The following is a 19,423-nucleotide window of genomic DNA, read 5'->3' on the forward strand; positions in this document are numbered from 1 at the left end:
CTCATGCTCTATTTCTCTCTCAAAATAAACTTAAAAAAAAAAAAGAAAAGAAAAGCCTCATTCTAAAGCAGACAAGAAAGGCATCTTTCCATTTGTAATAAGTTCTAATAATAACATTATTTTCATAATCTGAATATGTAAATAAAATACTGCTTAAGTTGGCTTTTTCTGCTGAAACTGGGGATAATTCATTTTGTTAACTAAAAATCCATATCAACAGAATCATCATAATTAACCAAGTGATTGACAGCAATATTATCCTTTAAGGCTTACATAATTATTTTCCCAACTTAAGCATACATTTTATGAAGTATACTAAGTTCTTAAAAGGACTTTATACAGCAAACAAACAGAAAAATCTATTTAAATAATCTGGCATCCCTGCATATAGTCTAACAGATCAAATACAGGCCTTTGCAAAACAGAAACAGTAAATACAAAGCTTCAATAGGGTAAAAATCACTCAATAAAACTATATATGTTTTTACTTCATTCTGATAGAAGCTAAATTTAAACTAAGAACTTAGTTACTGAATTACAGCTTTTTTCAGCAGTAGTCTTTGAAATGCAAGAACGTAGGTGATGAGTATTCCACACATTTTTATTAATTCAGCTCAAGGAAGCAACATGTTATTTTTAAGCTGTCAATTTAAATGTTTATGTAAATTGGGGCAAATTTAAAAACATTCACTTCTAATCTCTTTCACCTAATATTAACTAATGAGTTTATAAGAATATAACAAAGGCTGCATATCTTGACAGACATCCCAAGAAAGTATCAGGTTTGTTTGTTCATTTGATAGTCAAAGGGGAAAAGATCTCACCAAAGACCCTAAGATTTCTTTTTCTACAGTGACATTTGTCAATCCAAAGCCAACCTTTAGCATTGGCAGAGAATTTATTATGTTTTACCTTACCTTGCGTGTCTATGTAGTTACAGACGTAATCTATGAGTAGATTCTTTTTTTTTTTTTTTTAATTTTTTTTTTCAACGTTTATTTATTTTTGGGACAGAGAGAGACAGAGCATGAACGGGGGAGGGTCAGAGAGAGAGGGAGACAGAATCGGAAACAGGCTCCAGGCTCTGAGCCATCAGCCCAGAGCCTGACGCGGGGCTCGAACTCACGGACTGCGAGATCGTGACCTGGCTGAAGTCGGACGCTTAACCGACTGCGCCACCCAGGCGCCCCTATGAGTAGATTCTTATAAAACAATCTAGCTTTAAACAACAATAAAATTATCATTCAAATACTCAGCTACATAAACACATTTGTTCCACTGTAGTTAGTACAGAAAGCCAAAACTCATAATGGAAATGTGCACTTATTATAAAATATAGCCAAATCGTCAAAGATAATAGCAACCAGTTAAATCAAAACTATATTGGAAAAGACTATCCACCGGGTTGATCATAAAAGGAGAAAATCAAGAGAAATAAAAGGGACCAGCTACCCATTTACAAACATGGATGGCATATTAACATTACTGGACATTTGGGAAACGCAAATTAAAACCATCACACAGATATTAGAACAGATACAAGACAAAAATGGACTGACAATACCAATGTGCTGATAAGGATACATACAGAGCAGGAGAAACTCTCATACTCTGGTGGCGGGAATGCAAAATTGTATAGCCACTTGGAAAAAAGTCTGGCAGTTTCTTAGAAAGTTGAATATGTACTTACAATAAAGTTTGTGATCCCACTCCTAGGTATTTACCCAAGTGAAAACAAAAACAAAAACAAAAACCACCTTCATGTAAACGTAGCTTTATTTGCAATCCCCCAAAAGTGGAAACAACGCAGACGTCCCTCAACAGGTAAATGGATAAACAACTCTGGTAATACAATGGAATGCTACTAAGCAATAAAAAGGAACAAACTAGTGATTTGTGTAACAGATAGATGAATATTAAATGCATTTTGTTAAGTGAAAGAAGCCAGTCCTAAGAGGCTACATATTCTTTGATCCCATTTATATGAAATTCTGGAAAAAGCTAACTAACTAAAGGCATGGAAAACACGTAAGTGCTTGCTAGGTTTGGGAATGGGGCTGGGTAAAAGGGTTGACTATGAAAGGGCAACAGAAGACATATTGTGGATGATGGAACTCTTACTGGTAGATACATGACTCTATGCATTTCCATAGAACTTGTGTACAACACAAGGAGTGAATTTTATTGAATATAAATTAAAAAAAACAAACAAACCAGAGTGTCGGGGAAACTGACGATGGAAACAAACTGTGAAAAACTGGATCTAACTGTATTACAAATGAATGACATAGCAGACTGAAGGGGATATGGGAGAAAAGACCTGACTTAGCGAGCTTTGGAGCATTTTGGCTAGACTCTGCGAGAATAAAGATAAAAAGAACTGTACACAAAGACTGTATTCTATTTAGTAAATGTGTTTCTCTCAGAAGTATATGACTGAGCAATTCTGAAACTACTACATACATGGATAGCAAATACATAATTAAACTGCAGATAATGAGAGGTTTCTCACTGTGGGCAAAATAAGTTACAAATAAGCAAAAGGAAATGCGAGAATAATCCTTATGGTGCTAGGTTGGAGTTGGAAGTATCAGTATCAAATAATGTTTTATATATATACAGATAGTACATACAGAAATAAACATAGGTGTGTGTGTGTGTATGTGTGGGTTAGTATACATGCACACATTTTCTAGGTCTGAAAGGCCTAGAAGCAGTTAATGCCTCAGTAGCAATGAGCACACCTAGCACCCAGATGTTGGTTTGTAAAGACTATTCTCCAAACAGATGGACCTGGGCTCCTTGGAGATGTGAGTGATTTCAGGCCTGGGGCAGGAAAAATAGAAGATGAGCCTAGAGCATCGTGTAGAGCCACAGAGTAAGAAATTGCTGGGGGGAAAAAAAAAGATGCTTTGAAAGGACAAAGATGCAAACTTCAAAGGGCTCCCAGGGGCCAAAACTGAAACAATGTGAGCAACAAAAGAAATCAACACTAGTACTGTTTCTAATCCAGAGAAAAAAATAAAAATCCAAGAATGTGTATAGATATAAACAAATGATCAAATAAAATAAGTTAATGTGGGGAAGGACAACTCTTTCTTACAGAAGAAATAAAATTAATAAATGTAAGAGAAAGAAGTGGAATAGAAAATCACCATCAAACCATCAAAGGAGGGGCAACTGTGTGCCTCAGTTAAGCATTCACCACTTGATCTCAGCTCAGGTCTTGATCTCACAGTTGTGAGTTCAAGCCCCACAATGGGCTCCACACCTACTTAAAAACAAATCAGGGGCACCTGGTGGCTCAGTTAAGCGTTGGACTCGATTTCAGCTCACGACTGGTGAGACCACATCCCATGAAAAATATACAAAAACTATATACTATCTTTAGACTTATTTCTACACCTAAAATTATTATAAAATAACAAGTTGAAGAAAATCCCATAATGATCAAATAAAGTAACAATTTTTGCATTATCTCCTATAAGGATAAACCTTAAAGGTTTATTTCCAAATTACTGTCTTTACTGCCCTAAAGGCTATACAATGACATTATCAGAGTCTACAAAACTGAAAATCTGAACGTTTCTGTCCCCTGGAAATTCACGTTGAAACCCTAACCCTCAATGTGATGGTACTTGGTTGGAGGGACCTTTGGGAGGTGATTAGGTCATGTGGGCAGAGCCCTCATGAGTGAGATTAGTGCCTTTATAAAAGTGGTTCCAGAAAGCTCCCGCGCCCCTTCCACTACATGAGAACAGAGGGAAAAGACAGATGTCTACTGATCAGAAAGCAAGTCCTTACTAGAAACTAAATCTGCTGGCACAGATCTTGAATTTCCCGGCCTCCAGAACTGTAAGAAATAAATTTCTATAGTTTATTAGCTACCCAGTTTATGTTATTTTGTTACAGCAGCCCAAATGGATTGATATTGACATTCAGAAAAAAATTCCTAACTTGTCCACCCAAGCTTTCTTCTCCAGACACATATACTCTAAAAAACAAGCCGCATATTCCATTTAAAGAAGAAATTCTGTGTCTTCAACTCATGCATCTAATTGCAGTGATACTGTCAAATTAACAGTGGCTCAGTATTTGATTTTTAAAATGAAATATTTTATGTTGACCTAGAAAAATCTAACTAATCTAAGTCTGTATGGAAGGACTATGACAAAACATAAATCAGAGAAGTTAAAAAAAAAAAAAGACATCTTAAGATATGATTTTGATAGAGGCAAAAAGCTTTAGCAGTACCTTCTTATATCATCCATCATTTAAAAGGGAATTCTTATCCATAAGTCTCAATCTATGAATCAGATAGGTACTTCCCCAAACCAATTCAGTTTAGACCACAGCTAAACACGCATAATACTAAGATGGCCTCATTCACATATTCAAGCTACCAAGAGTCCCATCAATTCTTCTGTAGCTTAATGTTATCCATCCTTCATAATTCAAATGTGTAAGTACTCTAAGTCTATACTGATTGAAGTATAAAATGATATAAAATAATGCAAAATACACTCTTTCAGATAAAATTCCAGATTCCTCCTTTAAAAGTTAATTTTAAAAGTTTTAAATTCATTTTATAAGAACATAAGCAAAGACACCTCACACAAGTCTATCAGAAAGTCAAATGTATCAGGGCGCCTGGGTGGCACAGTCGGTTAAGCGTCCGACTTCAGCTCAGGTCACGATCTCGCGGTCTGTGAGTTCGAGCCCCACGTCAGGCTCTGGGCTGATGGCTCAGAGCCTGGAGCCTGCTTCCGATTCTGTGTCTCCCTCTCTCTCTGACCCTCCCCCGTTCATGCTCTGTCTCTCTCTGTCTCAAAAATAAATAAACGTTAAAAAAAAAAAAGATATCTTCTTAAAAAAAAAAAGTCAAATGTATCTCAGCTTTATGCATGTTATAAAAGAGACTATTTTTTCAAATCAAATAGTTCTTATGATATAAAGACTTTAGAAACTTATTTTGTTAACATTACCTAGAAAGTAGCAAAAAAGAATTTATTTTTCAGATTTTGGTTTCCAAAAAAGGAAAATCCCTTTGTTTGATATTGCTTGGAAATTCAAATTTATATGTCCACGTTTAAGAAATATGTTTTTCTGTGGTACCTGGGTGGCTCAGTTGGTTAAGTGTCCGACTTAGGCTCAGGTCATGATCTCACGGTTCATGAGTTCAAGCCCCACATCAGGCTGTCAGCACAGAGCCTGCTTTGGATCCTCTGTCCCCACACCTCTCTCCCCTGCTCACACATTTTCTCTCAAAAATAATATTATATGTTATTAATAATAATGTTTATTTACATTAAAAAAAAATATGTCTTTCTTTCGCCAAGAGATTCCTGAGCAGCCTATAAAACATTTTATTAACTATGTAGGCTCATATTTTAATTTTTCCTTCTATCTTCCATTTTTAAAATACTCACAATTTCAGGAATCACAAACAAGTATAAGTGATTCAATACAAATTTCAGAGAAACTAATTCCAACTTTAACCACTAAAACACAGTTTTATATTAGAATCAGTTTTATTTCATTAAAAAATTTATGTACTCTAAAATACTTCTGTTACTAGGACAGATATTAAAACACATAATGATTACTTCCAAAATGTTCTGTTTAAATTTACTAGGAAAGAAAACAGAATTAAAAACATTTGTGTGCCTTTTATTTTTTTTTCTTTAGAGCAGGAAGTAGCTTGACCTTTATCACATAAACTTTAATTTTTTTTAAATCTAAGCAAAATTAAGACTTCTACTGGAAATAAGAACTTGGCATTTAACTGCTCACAGCATTGTCTTATTTTTAAAATCAATAACTTCAGAAAATTAACACCTCTTTCTAAAAAATAATCTCTAATTAGTTTTCATACAGTTGTCTGTCACTTCGCATATAATTACACAGCACGGTTAAGATACTCTCGATTCAGTTTTCTAAGCCAAAGGTCAACAAACTTTTCTTAAAGGGCTAGATTTTAGGCTTGCAGGCTCTACAGACACTGTTGGAACTAGAGAACTCTGCCACTGTAGTGCTAAGACAGCCACAGACAATACATAAGGAATGGATGTGACTATGTTCCAATAAAATTTTATTTAAAATAGGTGAGTGGCCTGTGGGCCATAGTTTGCTGATTCCTGCAACCAGGCAAACAGATCTGATTATCAATATATAATACCCTCAGTAAACAAATGATCACATGTTCCCTTGTTTCTGAAAGTTATTATGTCCTCTTAAATCTAGAAGTGAGACATCAGTTATTTATATGATAAAGAAATCATTAAAATACTGTGAGGTCAGAATCTCAGATAAACTGAAAAAATGTGCTAATAGAGAGCACACATTAAAATATAAGTTTCAAAATGTATAGTGGGGATATGATTAATTTTAACTAAGCAATCTTACATTAATCAAATGAAAGAATTTAAACTCTATTATTACAGGTCTGGTTTCAAACTCAAAATATATTTAATCAAAACTTCAGTTTTTTGGTCAAATTCCTAGATAAATAAAATTTAAAGCTTTTGAGTCAGGTTCTAGTTCCAGATAAAATGGGTTAATCATACTCCAACCTGTCTCTCTGAGTAAAGGTAGCTACAAGACCTGGATAGAATACATGAATAGCTACTTTGTTTTATTATAATTATTATTATTATTATTTTTTTTTGAGAGAGAGAGTGTGAGCAGGGGAGGGGTAGGGAGAAAGGGAGACACAGAATCTGGAGCAGGCTCCAGGCTCTGAGCTGTCGGCACAGAGTCCGACGCGGGGCTCAAACCCACAACCGTGAGATCATGACCTGAGCCAAAGTTGGACACTTAACCAACTAAACCACCTAGGCGCCCCTTGGAACAGCTACTTTAGAACTCTGAAAAGTAAACAGGAGCACAAAGATTGGGTCAGAAGACCAGAACTTGAAGTACCACTGAAACATCATTTTCCAGTATGTAAACCTCCAGTTCAGGTATCCTCTAGCCTGAACCTAATACCACCCCAAAACTAGAAGTGGGCATTAGTGCTGGCTCTAGGAGAGGGAAAGGGATCTTCCAACTAAAAGGAAAGTGTGGAAATCCCTCCCCCATTCCCTCAAGCTCAGCCTCCTGCAGCAGCTTTGGCAATGGAGGCCCATTAGGACCCTAAAACTCTGAGGAAGGGAAAACCTCCCTCTGATTAGAGGAGCTGTGGTCCAAAGAGGATGTGGTGAATCCCTGTTGCTTTCTCTCTGTTATTCTGCCACTTGGCGCTGGATATGGGCACAGTTGTAGGGACTGCACATTAGAGAAGAAAAAATAAAGCTCTACCTTTCTGGTCAGAGAAAAGGGGAGCCCTGAGGAATCAGAAATTACTGGGAGATCCCAAAGAAGGAGCAGCTTCGGAAAGCAAAGCTTCAAAGTTGTTTATGGACTCCCAGGGTCATCTCAAGCAGCACATGTGTGTATCTGACCCAGACAAGCACAGACTTTGAGACTTAACTATGATATAGACCACTACCCAAGTTCCAGCATGGCCCATGTGTGGTGCACATGTGGGACAGATCCATAGAGCATGGCAAAGGCTCTGAAAATCCAACTAATGTTGTAGTCACAACTCACAGGAACTCGCATCCTTAACCAAACTGGGCTATTTGCCTACTAAAACAAATACATCAACATTCTGCACAGGAACTGAACAAGACCCAAAGTCTCATAACATACTAGTCAAACTCTCCAGGATATAATCCAAAATTACTTGGCAAATGAACAACCAGGAAAATCTCAACTTGCATGGGAAAAGATGCCTACACCAAGGAAATACAGTTGCTAGAATTGAGGAAGATATTAAAGATATTAGAGCAATCCATCATAGAATGCTTCACCAAGTAAAAGCAAACATTCTTGAAACAAACGGATAGATAGAAAGTCTCAAAAAAGAAACAGAAGATATAAAAAGAGAACCAAACTCAAATCTCAGAAGTGAAAAAGTATCAACAACCAAAATTAAAAGCTCACTAGATGAACTCAACAGAAAAGAGATAACAAAAGATGAAGTCAATGAATAAATACAGAGGAACAGAATTTATCCTCTGTGAACAGAGAAAAAGATTAAAAACAAAACAAAACAGGAAGAGTGCCTCAGATCCCACATTAATGACACCAGAATCCCAACAAAGGGCACCTGAGTGGCTTGGTCGGTTAATGGTCTGACTCTTGATTTCGGCTCAGGTCATGGTACCACAGTTCATGAGATCAAGCCCTGTGTTGGGCTCTGTGCTGACAGTGCGAAGCCTGCTTGGGATTATCTTTCTCCCTCTCTCTGCCCCCCCACCCTCCACCTACACACACACTCTCTCTCAAAAATAAATAAACTTTTAAAAAATCCTAATATGGGAGGATTTCAGTATTTGTTCAATTTGTTGAAAGACAAAAACTTAGAGTTTCAAGCAGCCCAGCCAACTCCCCAAAGAGAATAAATATAAAGAAATCCATGAATAGCCACATTTAGAAAACTTTAGACAAAAAGTCTTGAAAGCAGCCAGAAAAATTTAACATTACTTAGAGGGGGAAAGTGTTCAAATGACTGTGAATCTATTTTCAGAAATCATGCAGACCAGAAGGAAGTAGAACATTTTTAAAGTGCTGAAAGAAAAGAACTGTCCACCCAGAATTCCATAACCAGCAAAAATATCCTTCAGAGATGAAAGTCAAATAAAGACATTCTTAGATGAAGGAAAACTTAGAGAATGTTTTGACAGCAGGAGTGCTGTAAAAGAATTGCTAAAGGAAATTCTTCCAACAGATGGTAAATAACGCCATAAGGAAACTGAAACATTGGTAAGGAAGAGCAATGTAACTGTTAAATATCGAATTAAATATAATGGACTATTCTTATCCTCTTGAGTTCTTTAAATATGTTTGATAGTTGAAAGCACGAAGTATAACCTTCTGTGGTGGAGCTTTCAATGTATGTCATACAATATATAACACAACTACAGCATAAAGTGGAGGGCACAGTAAAGGGACTGACTGTATGATGGTACAGTTTCTAGCAAAATCTTGATGCTAAGTAGACTGAAAAGTTAAGCACATTGTAACTTCCAGAGCAATCACTAAAAAACAAACCGTAAAAAGATATAATTAAAAACAATCAATAAATTATCATAGAATACCTAACCAAAACACACACACCAACACACACACACGCACGCACACACCAAACACTAAAAGAAGGCAGGAAAGGGAAAATTGAGAAATAAAAACAGGGGTAACAAATGGAAAGACAGAATAAGAAAATAGTAAATGTATGAGGCGCCTGGGTGGCTCAGTCGGTTAAGCGTCCAACTTCAGCCCAGGTCATGATCTCACAGTCTGCAAGTTCGAGCCCCCATCAGGCTCTGTGCTGACAGCTCAGAGCCTGGAGGCTGCTTTGGATTCTGTGTCTCCCTCTCTCTCTCTGCCCCTCCCCTGCTCATGCTCTGTCTCTGTCTCAAAAATAAATAAAAACATTAAAAAAAAAAAAAAAAGAAAATGGTAAATGTAAACTCAAACATATCAATAATTACATTAAATGTAAAAGATCCAAACACATCAATTAAGGGAAAATCAAAAAAGAATAGTAGAAAGAAGCATTCTTTAAATACAATGTCATAAGTAGTGAGCCACTCACCAAAGGAGCGACGAGCCAAGGAAAGTGAGCACCTTTAGAAGGTGGAAAGAACAAGGAAACAAATTATCCCACAGAGCTTTCAGAAAGAAACAAAAGTCTTGCTGACACCTGGAATTTAGCCCAGTGAAACTGGCTTCAGCACTGTGAGACAGTAAATTTGTCCTGTTTAAGCCACTGTTTGTGGTAATTTGTTAAAGCAGCAACAGAAAAGTAATGCACTGGATCACAAAGCAAACCTCTACAAACTTAAAAAAAATTAAAATCATACAAAGGATGTTATCTGCCATAAAATTAAACTAAATTATCAGTAACAGAAAGATAACAAGATATTCTCCCAAGAGGAGGAAATTGCAAACACACTTGTAAGAAATCCATGGATCAGAGGCAAAATAGAAAATATTTTGAAATCAACAAAAATAAGACACTATATCAAAATTTGTGGAATGCAGCTAAAGCAATCCTTAGAGGATAAGTTTTGACATTAAAATACATTAGAAAAAAGAAAATCTAAAATTAATAATCTACGCTTTCAGCTTAAGAGACTGGAAAAAGAAGAGCAAACTAACAAGTAGAAGGAAGGAGATAATAAAGAGCAGGAATCAATGAAATTGAAATTAATATTTAAAAAACCAATAAAACCTAAATTAGCTCTGTGAAAGATCAAGACAAGCAAGAATGATAAGACAAAAAGGGAGAAGACATAAATTCTCAGTACCAGTACAAATGGGGAAATTTCACAATAGACTGTACAAACATTTAAAGAATAACAAGGAAATACTGTGAGCAAGTCTCTATGCACACAACTCCCTGAAACCATAAACTACTAACATTCACATACATTAATATGGATAAGCTGCACAGGCTGTAACTATTAGATAAATTGAATTTGTAGTTAAAAACTTGCAAAAGAAGAAATTCTCCAGGCCCGGATGTATTCGCTAATGAAATCTACCAAATATTTGAAAAACAGATTAACTCTAGACTGATAAGACTAGCAAATAAGAAATAAAACTGTCCCTATTTGCAAAAAACATTATTGTCTACTTAGAAAATTCGAAGGAATACAAACAAACAAACAAAACCCTCTTGGAACTAATAAATGAGGTTATCAAGGTCAAAATATACAAGGTAAACATCAATTATATTTATACATACTAAACAGTGAACAATTCAGAACCCCCAAAGTTTTAAAATAATGTTATTTAAAATAGTTCCATAGAAACAAAATACTTAGGTATAAATCTGATAAAACATGTACAGGATCTGTATGCTAAAAACTACAACATGCTGATGAAACACATCAACGATGATGCAAGTAAGTAGAAGGATATACCAAGTTCACAGACTGGAAGACTCAAAACAGTAAAGATGTCAAATCTCTCCCAAACTGGTCTACATGTTTAATTCAATTCCAATAAAAATCCCAGGATTTTTTGTTGTTGTAGACAAGCTGATTTTCAAACTAATATGGAAAGGCAAAAAATCTAAAATAGCCAAAACTATCAAAAAACAAATTTAAAAAAAAGAAAAAAAGTTGGAGGAACTATACAATCCAATGGATCAGCACAGTGTCCACAAATAGCTCCACACAAACACAACCACCTGATTTTTGATAAAGGTGCAAAGATAATACAATAAGAAAAGGATAGTTTTTTGACAAACTGTGCTGGAACAACTGAGTGTCCAAATGCAAAAAAAAAAAAAAAAAAAAAAAAGAATGAATTTTTACCTAAACCTCTTATATCATATAAAAATTAACTGAAATGGATCATAAACCTAAATGTAAAATATAATACTATAAAACTTTTTACCTACCCCCCTCCCCAAAATAGGACAAAATTTTTGTGACCTAGGGCTAGGTAAAGAGTTGTTAGACATGACAACAAAATACAACCCATTAAACAAGATGGGATACATTGGATTTTATCAAAATTAAAAAATCTTGCTCTGGAAATTTTTTTTTACCATAATATAAAGACAAGCTATACACAGGGAGATAATGTTTGTAAATTAAATATGCAACAAAGAATTTGTACCCAGAATAATAAAGAACTCTCAAAACTCAGCAGTAAGAAAACACTCCAATTTTAAAGAAAGAAAGAAAGAAAGAAAGAAAGAAAGAAAGAAAAAGAAAGAAAGAAAACAATCCAATTTAAATATGAACAAAAAGCATACTGATCAGAATGGTTAAAATAAAAAAACACGGTAACACAAAATGCTGCCAAAAATGGAGATCAACAGGAACTCACATGCGCTGCTGGTGGGAATGAAAAATGGCAAAACCACTTTGAAAAACAGTTTGGTGGTTTCTTATAAAGTTAAATTTACACTTACACAACCCAGCAATCAAACTCCTAGATATTTACTCAGGCCAACTGAAAGCATATTCACACAAAAATCTGTATACAATTGTTTAATGGAAGCTTTACTCAAAATCACCCAAAACTGAAGGAACCAAGATGTCCTTCAATGGGCTGTTTAAAAAGAAAATGATTAAAGGAAATAATTTAGGTGATACAAACAAATTTTATTTAACACTTTATGAGGTAGACAGTCGCCCTTCCAACAACTGAAAATGGGGCAGAAGGCAGGAAGCTTTTATAGAATAAAGAATAAAGAACAAGGAAGAGAGAAACAGAAAATATCTGACTGGCGAGAGCCACACAGTCAACCTCATTTGGGAGGAGAAGGCCCAGAGGTGGCCTGGTAAACACCAGGGACTGGTTGACTAGAGATACCGTGTTTCTGGTCAAGCGGAGCTTTCATAGGGACACAGGTTTGCGGATGTGGCACCTAGAGCAGGAGCAGCTCTATCTTGGGCCTAGAAAGTTGTTTCAACGAGATGAATGGATAAAACAACTGTGGTAAATGCCTACAACAGAATACGCTGCAGGAATAAAAAGGAGTGAACCATCTGATTCATGTGACATGGAGAAAACTTAAACGCACTTTGCTCAGTGAAAGAAGTCAGATCCAAAAAGTTACATAGTATATGACTGCATGTGTGTGACACACTGGAAAGGGCAAAACAATATGAAAATAAAAGAGATTAGTGGTTGTCAGGGAAGGGGGGATGTGGGAATGGCTGATTTACAAAGCAGGTATGTGAAGTGAGTCGTGGGTTGGGCAGCCCTATGGGACTGAACCCTTCACCTGTGGAATCTGCTACTATCTCCAGGCAGAATGGTGTCAGAACTTTAGTGCAATTTTGTGATTTATAACAAATACATACACTTGGTCATTCAGATGACCAAAGTATATTTCTCACATATATTTTGCCTTCATGGTTCCTGGCTCACTGTTCCAAAACTTCCTGAGCAATAAGAGCAACAGGAACATCCTTTGTTATATTTGGTCCTTTGTTATTCATAACAGGCCCCTTTTTCCATCACAACTGGGTTTATGTTAATGAGGTGACTTCCATAAAATAACTAAGTAAGGATGGAGGCTGATTTCTGGAAGAACCAACACCGTGATTAGGGGGTTGGAAATTTCAGTTCCACTCCCCACCTGCGGCCTGACCTCCAGGGAAGGGATAGGGACTGGAGGTGAATCGACTGCTAATGGCCAATGACTAAATCAATCATGCCTATGTAATGAAGCCTCCATTAAAAAAAAAAAAAAAAAAAAAGAAGAAGAAGAAAAAAGAAAAACCAGGAAGGGTTTCAGAGAACTTCTAGGTTGGTAAGTACAAGAGCGTTTGGAGAGAGTGGTATGCTCCTAAAGGGCATAGAGGCTTGGCACCCTTTTCCCATATCTCGCTCTAGGCATCTCTTCCATCTGGCTGTTCCAGAGGTATATTCTTTTTTAATAAACCAATAATCTAGTAAGTAAAATGTTTCTTTGGGTTCTGTGAGCTGCTCTAGCAAATTAATCAAACCCAAAGGAGGGGGTCATTGGAACCTCTGATCTACAGCTGGAGGCTCAGAATCACTGGTGTCAACCTAGACTTGCAACTGGTGTGTGTGTGAACTGAGGTGTGGGGTGGCAGTCAGTCAGATGGGACTGAGCCCTCAACCTGTGGAATCTGATGCTACCTCTGGGTAGATGGTGTCAGAATTTAGTTGAATTGTAAGTCACCCAGCCTGGTGTCTGAGAACTGCTTGTTGGTGTGGGGAACTCCTCTGCCCTCCACACCCACACATACACAAGTTGCAACTAGGTCCAGAACCTTTTAACAGAAGAATATTCAGAGTGATGAAACCGTATGGTACTGGGATAAGCAGATAATGACCCTGTGCCTTTGCCCAAACCCGCAGAACTGTACATTGCAAAAAGTGAACTTTAATGTATGCGAATTTTTAAAAATCCACTACGATATTAGGGAAATCTTAAGATAGAATGCAGTCTGTGACAAATGAATCTGATGGTACTGCAAATGAATGGCAAAACCCCACTGAAGAGCTTAGGAGGAAAATGAGCTGAATTAAGTAACTCTGGAAAACCACGTCTTAAGTGGAAACTTTAAGGCTAAATACAAAAGGGACTATACATAAACACTGTAGTCTAGTTGGTAAGTTTATTTCTCATGAGAGTACTGGTTAATTCTGAATTTGCTTTTTACATGTATACTGGGGTGGAACAAGTAAGTAAATAGGCCAGGTTTCTCGTTCTCAGAGAAGTTACAGATAAGCTCAAAGGAGAAAGCTAGAATGAACCCTATGGTACTGAATGAGAGTCACAGACGTTGGTATGAACTTAACATATATGCTGCTTAATATATAATACAAATGGATAAATACAGAAACAATTAAAGATGTGTACAGACGCATCAATTAGCATACAGTGTTTAATTCCTACCTCTGTCCTCTGAAAAGGCCTAGAGTGACACCCCAATAAAAGCACCCCGACACTGGTCTCTAAACACCATTCTCCAATACCAGCTCTACACCAGAGCTCAGAGAAATGCCTGATTCTAGGAGTAGGGTGGAGACAATACAAGATGAGTCTGGAGCATCTGATAGTGCCAGAAATCAAGGAAGTACTCAAAATACGTCAAAGGGACACAGGAGTCAACGATGAAATAATTTTAGCAACAAAATAAATAACACAGCTTGGACTGTAAGCCAATGTATAAAATAAGTGTACATAAGGATGTAAATGACTGAATGAATGACTGAATGAATGAAAGGGACAAACTTCCTTATGGATGAATTCCTAATAATATATGTAGACAGACCCTCATCGATAAAAAGCATCCCCTTGAGTGCAGGCTAGAATTAGTGATTCACTTCCAAAGAACAGATGATGGAAAGACAAAAAATAACTTTACAGTGTAGAAACCTAGCAAATACTACCTTAACCAAGTGATATTATCATATACTCCCTGATATGATGTGATGAGAAGGGAGGGCACTTTGCTATCATACCTTTGATATTCTTCCCTAAAACCATTAGCCTTGGTGTAATCATAAGGAAACATCAGATAAACCCAAATTGAGGGACATTCTCCAAAATACCTCACTAGTATTAGTACTCAAAACTATGAAGGTCATTAAAAGCAAGGAAAGACTGAGAAACTGCCAGAGACTAGGCATAGGAGACTAAGGAGGCACAACAAATGCAATGTGGAATCCTTGCAACAGAAAAAGGAGACTACTGGGAAATCTGAGTTTAGAATCTGGAATTTGGGTAACATAAGGTACCAAAATTGGCTTCTTCATTTTGGTTTTGTAAGACGTTATCATTACAGGAAGGTGGGTGACAGGTATACGGGGATTCTCTGTATTATCTTTGCAACTTTTCTATAAATCTAAAATTATCCCAAAACAAAGTTTCTATTATTTTAAAGAATGGACAAAAGACGTGGACAGACCCAAAGAGAATACATGTATGGCAAAAAAAAACACAACAAAATGTTTGACCTCATTAACTATTAGGAAAATGCAATTTAAAACCATTATCAGATATCGTTCCAAATCCATTAGAATGGCTGTAATTAAAAAGAATGACCACTTGCAGACACCGCAGCCCCAGAGCTGGTCATCCGCTCAGTCATGGTCAACCCCACCACGTTCTTCGTTCTTCAATTATCATTGTGGATGGTGAGCCCTCCAGCTGTGTTTCCTTTGAGTTGTTTGCAAAGTTCTAAAGATAGGAGAAAACTTCTGTGCTCTGAGCACTGGGGAGAAAGGATGTGGTTATAAAGGTTTCTGCTTTCACAGGATTTACGTGCCAGGGTGATGACTTCACATGCCATAGTGGCACTGGCGACAAGTCCATCTATGGGGAGAAATGTGATGATGAGAATTTCATCTTGAAGCACACAGATCCTGGCATCCTGTCCATGGTGAACGCTGGACCCAACGAACGGTTCCCAGTTTTTCATCTGCACCGCCAAGTCCGGGTGGTTGGATGGCAAGCACGTGGTGATTGGCAAGGTGAAGGAGGGCATGAATATCATGGAAGCCATAGAGGGCTTGGAGTCCAGGAATGGCAAGACCAGCGAGAAGATCACCACTGCTGACTGTGGACGAATCTAATAAATCTCACTTGTGTTTTATCTTAACTACCAGACATTCCTTCTGTAGCTCAGGAGAGGACCCCTTCACCCCCACCTGTTTGAAATACCCTGTAATCTCTGTGCTCTTGCTGCCGTTCTATAGGTTCCATATTTTTCCTTACTCCCCTCCAAGTTTAGGTGGACTGCAGTGTCAAGTTTATGATTATGAATTAAAACTAAACAAACAAAAAAGAATGACCGTACCAAGTGCCAGCAAACAGAACAACTAGAACTATCACACATGGCTGATGGGAATACAAAGTGGTGCAACCAATTTAGAAACTGGCAATTTCTTACGAAGTTAAATTATACAATTACCAACAATCCCACCGCTATGTATTTACCCAAGAGAAATGAACACTCACATTCATAAAAGCCTGTACACAAATGTTTATAACATCTCTATTCAAAATAGCTACAAACTCGAACAATTCAAAGTCCTTCAATGAATTAAGGGATAGTGGTACATCCATACAATTAACTACTACTCAGCAATAAAAGTGAATGAAATAATGTTATACAAAACAACTTAGTTCACGTGAAATCTTAAGGCACTATGCTGAGTAAATGCATGTGTAACAGTGTCAAATAGCTAAATACTCTATGATCCCATTTAGTGTCATTTTTGAAAAGACAAAACTAAAATGACAAAGTGGTTGCTAGAGGTTATGGGTGGAGTCGGGAGGGTACAAGCACAAAGGGAGAGCATGAGGGAGTTTATGAACTAATAGAACTGTCTGGATACGGACTGCGATGACAGTTACACTAACTTATACACGATAAAATTCATCATCTGTTCACAAAGTAAATTTTACTGCATGCTCACTTTAAAAATTAATTTCTGATACTTAAACAAATCATCTTTAAGTCATCAAGATTTTTCTAGGATGTTTAGTTTGGGTTTTACTATCTGTAAAAATCCTCTTATTAATTCTGGCTATTTTAACATAGAACAAATGACACATTTCTCAGCTCAGTCCTAACATGTAGAATCACTGGGGGATCAATAGCCTAGAAGACAATTCCTCTAGTCAGTGCATCACCTGCAAAGGAGTCTAATCTACCAACAATCACAATCTCACCTAATTGAAGAGTAAATCCTGACGTGCACTTAATGGCATCATAAAAGAACATTCATTAATTTTTTAAAGAGAATACTGATTTATGGGGCCCCTGGGTGCCTCAGTCAGTTGAGCAACTGACTCTTGATTTCAGTTCAGGTCATGAGATGGAGCCCTTCAACAGGCTCCTCGCTGTATGTGGAGCCTGTTTGAGATCCTCTCTCTCTCTCTCTCTCTCTCGATCCTCTCTCTCTCTCTCTCTTTGCCTCTCTTTCCCCCTCTGTTTCTTTCCCCTGCTCATGGTCTCTCTCTCTCTCTCTCTCTCTAAAAAAAACAAAACTAAAAACAACTATTTAGTTAATTAATTAATTTAAAAAAAGAATATTGATTTATAGCCAGAGAATTCCAGGGAGGGGAAAAATGGGATTAATTCTACTTCCAATGTATTGAGAACATTCTAAAAATGAGAGAGTAAAACATAATCATTTGTTCCCGCATTTATTATCAGGGAAAATTAATTGTTTTATTTGAATAAGAAGAAGGTGAAAGATATAAATCAAGTGACATAATATTTCAGAATTCTACTCTTCTGCAAGAGTTTTACCTCAACTAATATAGTACTACTGTAAGCTTCCATTATACCATCCACACACATAGCACAAAACATTCAAATGCATCCACTCCAACAATTGGTTTAAATTTAAAAATCTAAGTAAAAAGGTACACCTTTCTGGAAAACACCTTTATTATTATTTAATCTATTTGATTCCTAGGTTTATCTCAGGTGTTATTTTTAAAAATCATATTTTGGCAACTATTTTATTTAAATAAAACTCACTGACTACTTGTTTTAAAGGATACAATTGCTCTCAGTTGTGCTAGTAAATTTAGCAACAATCTTAAAGTATAAAATTTTAAAAATATAAAATCTTAAAGTATAAATTTCACTTTATACTTTATTTTCAAAGAACCAGAGATTTTTTTTAAAAAGCCAATCTCCAACTGCACTAATTTCAAGTGGAAAACAAAAAACTTCTGTGAGGAACAGTGTTTGCCTTAAGGCTTTTTGTTTCCCTAATATTACATTCAATTAGAAGTGAAATGGCCTGCTTCAAGAACTTAGGTTTATTTTCCCCAGAAACACATTTGGAAAAATATATGACTTACATCTGGAACCATATCCTTTCAAACTGAAGCCATTTGTGTGCAGTCACTGTAATAGTTCACTGAGGCCAGTTTAGTTTTAACACCCATTGACACAGTGCCTACTGCAAATCAGTCTGCTTAGTCCTCCATGTAATCTTCTCAGTAAATGTTCAATTTACTAAACAAAGGCTGCTTCAGTAATTCAGGTCTGACTTCTAAAGATGCAAATATACCTGTCAAAAGCTTTCAGTAAGTCAGTAAATTTCATCTCTGTGGCATTGCAAGTATTTAAGTCATTCCTATATGTTAATGTCCAAAACCATGAAGGGTTTTTCCCCCTCTTCTTAGAAAAATCAACAGAACCTCAGTCATTTTCATTATTGTAGTTTATACTTCCAGCCCTCTTCAAATTTCCATTTAATAAGTTTTTGCATATGAACTAAAGCCAATAGGATACCACAGTTTCCAAGACACTGAAGCATCAAAAAAAAAAAAAAAAAAAGGCTCACAGAAATCAACATTATCTATTAATACTTTAAACATTACAGTGCATTGGGGCACCTGGGTGGCTCAGTGCGTTAAGCGGCCGACTTCGGCTCAGGTCATGATCTCAGGGTTTGTGAGTTCAAGCCCCGTGTTAAACTCTATGCGGACAGATCAGACCCTGGAGCCTGCTTCGGATTCTGTGTCTCCTTCTCTCTCTGCCTCTCCCCTGTTCACGCTTTGTCTCACTATGTTTCTCAAAAATAAATAAATGTAAAAAAAAATTTTTTTAATAAAAAATAAAAATTAAAAAAATAAAAGGTTACAGTGCATTAAACCACGTCTATAAAATAAAAGTAGCTATCACCTACCTAGACCCACATTAATATCGCTCAAGCTTAACAGGACAATAGCCATCTCAACTTAAGCAAATGAAATGAATTTTCTAGCCACTGTTCCAAACTTTCTTTTATCAGAAATGAAATTTTGTATAAATATACTTAGGCTACTTGTTTGGAGACATGAAGAGTCATATGGATAAGAAATCATCCATAAGTAATGTTAAATTACCAAAGAATCATGAAGGAATTT

At 36.5% G+C, this 19,423-nt stretch overlaps 1 protein-coding gene and 1 pseudogene across 3 annotated transcripts in view; one reads left to right on the top strand and one right to left on the bottom strand.

The window, feature by feature from the left end:
• GLCE (glucuronic acid epimerase) overlaps positions 1-19,423 on the bottom strand; it is a 116,127-nt gene that overhangs the window by 51,912 nt on the left and 44,792 nt on the right. The gene's annotated exons all lie outside the window — the stretch shown is intronic.
• On the top strand, positions 15,637-16,350 carry LOC123582804 (annotated as a pseudogene).

This window comes from Leopardus geoffroyi, chromosome B3 (genome assembly GCF_018350155.1).
Source record: "Leopardus geoffroyi isolate Oge1 chromosome B3, O.geoffroyi_Oge1_pat1.0, whole genome shotgun sequence".
In the NCBI taxonomy this organism is placed as follows: domain Eukaryota; kingdom Metazoa; phylum Chordata; class Mammalia; order Carnivora; family Felidae; genus Leopardus; species Leopardus geoffroyi.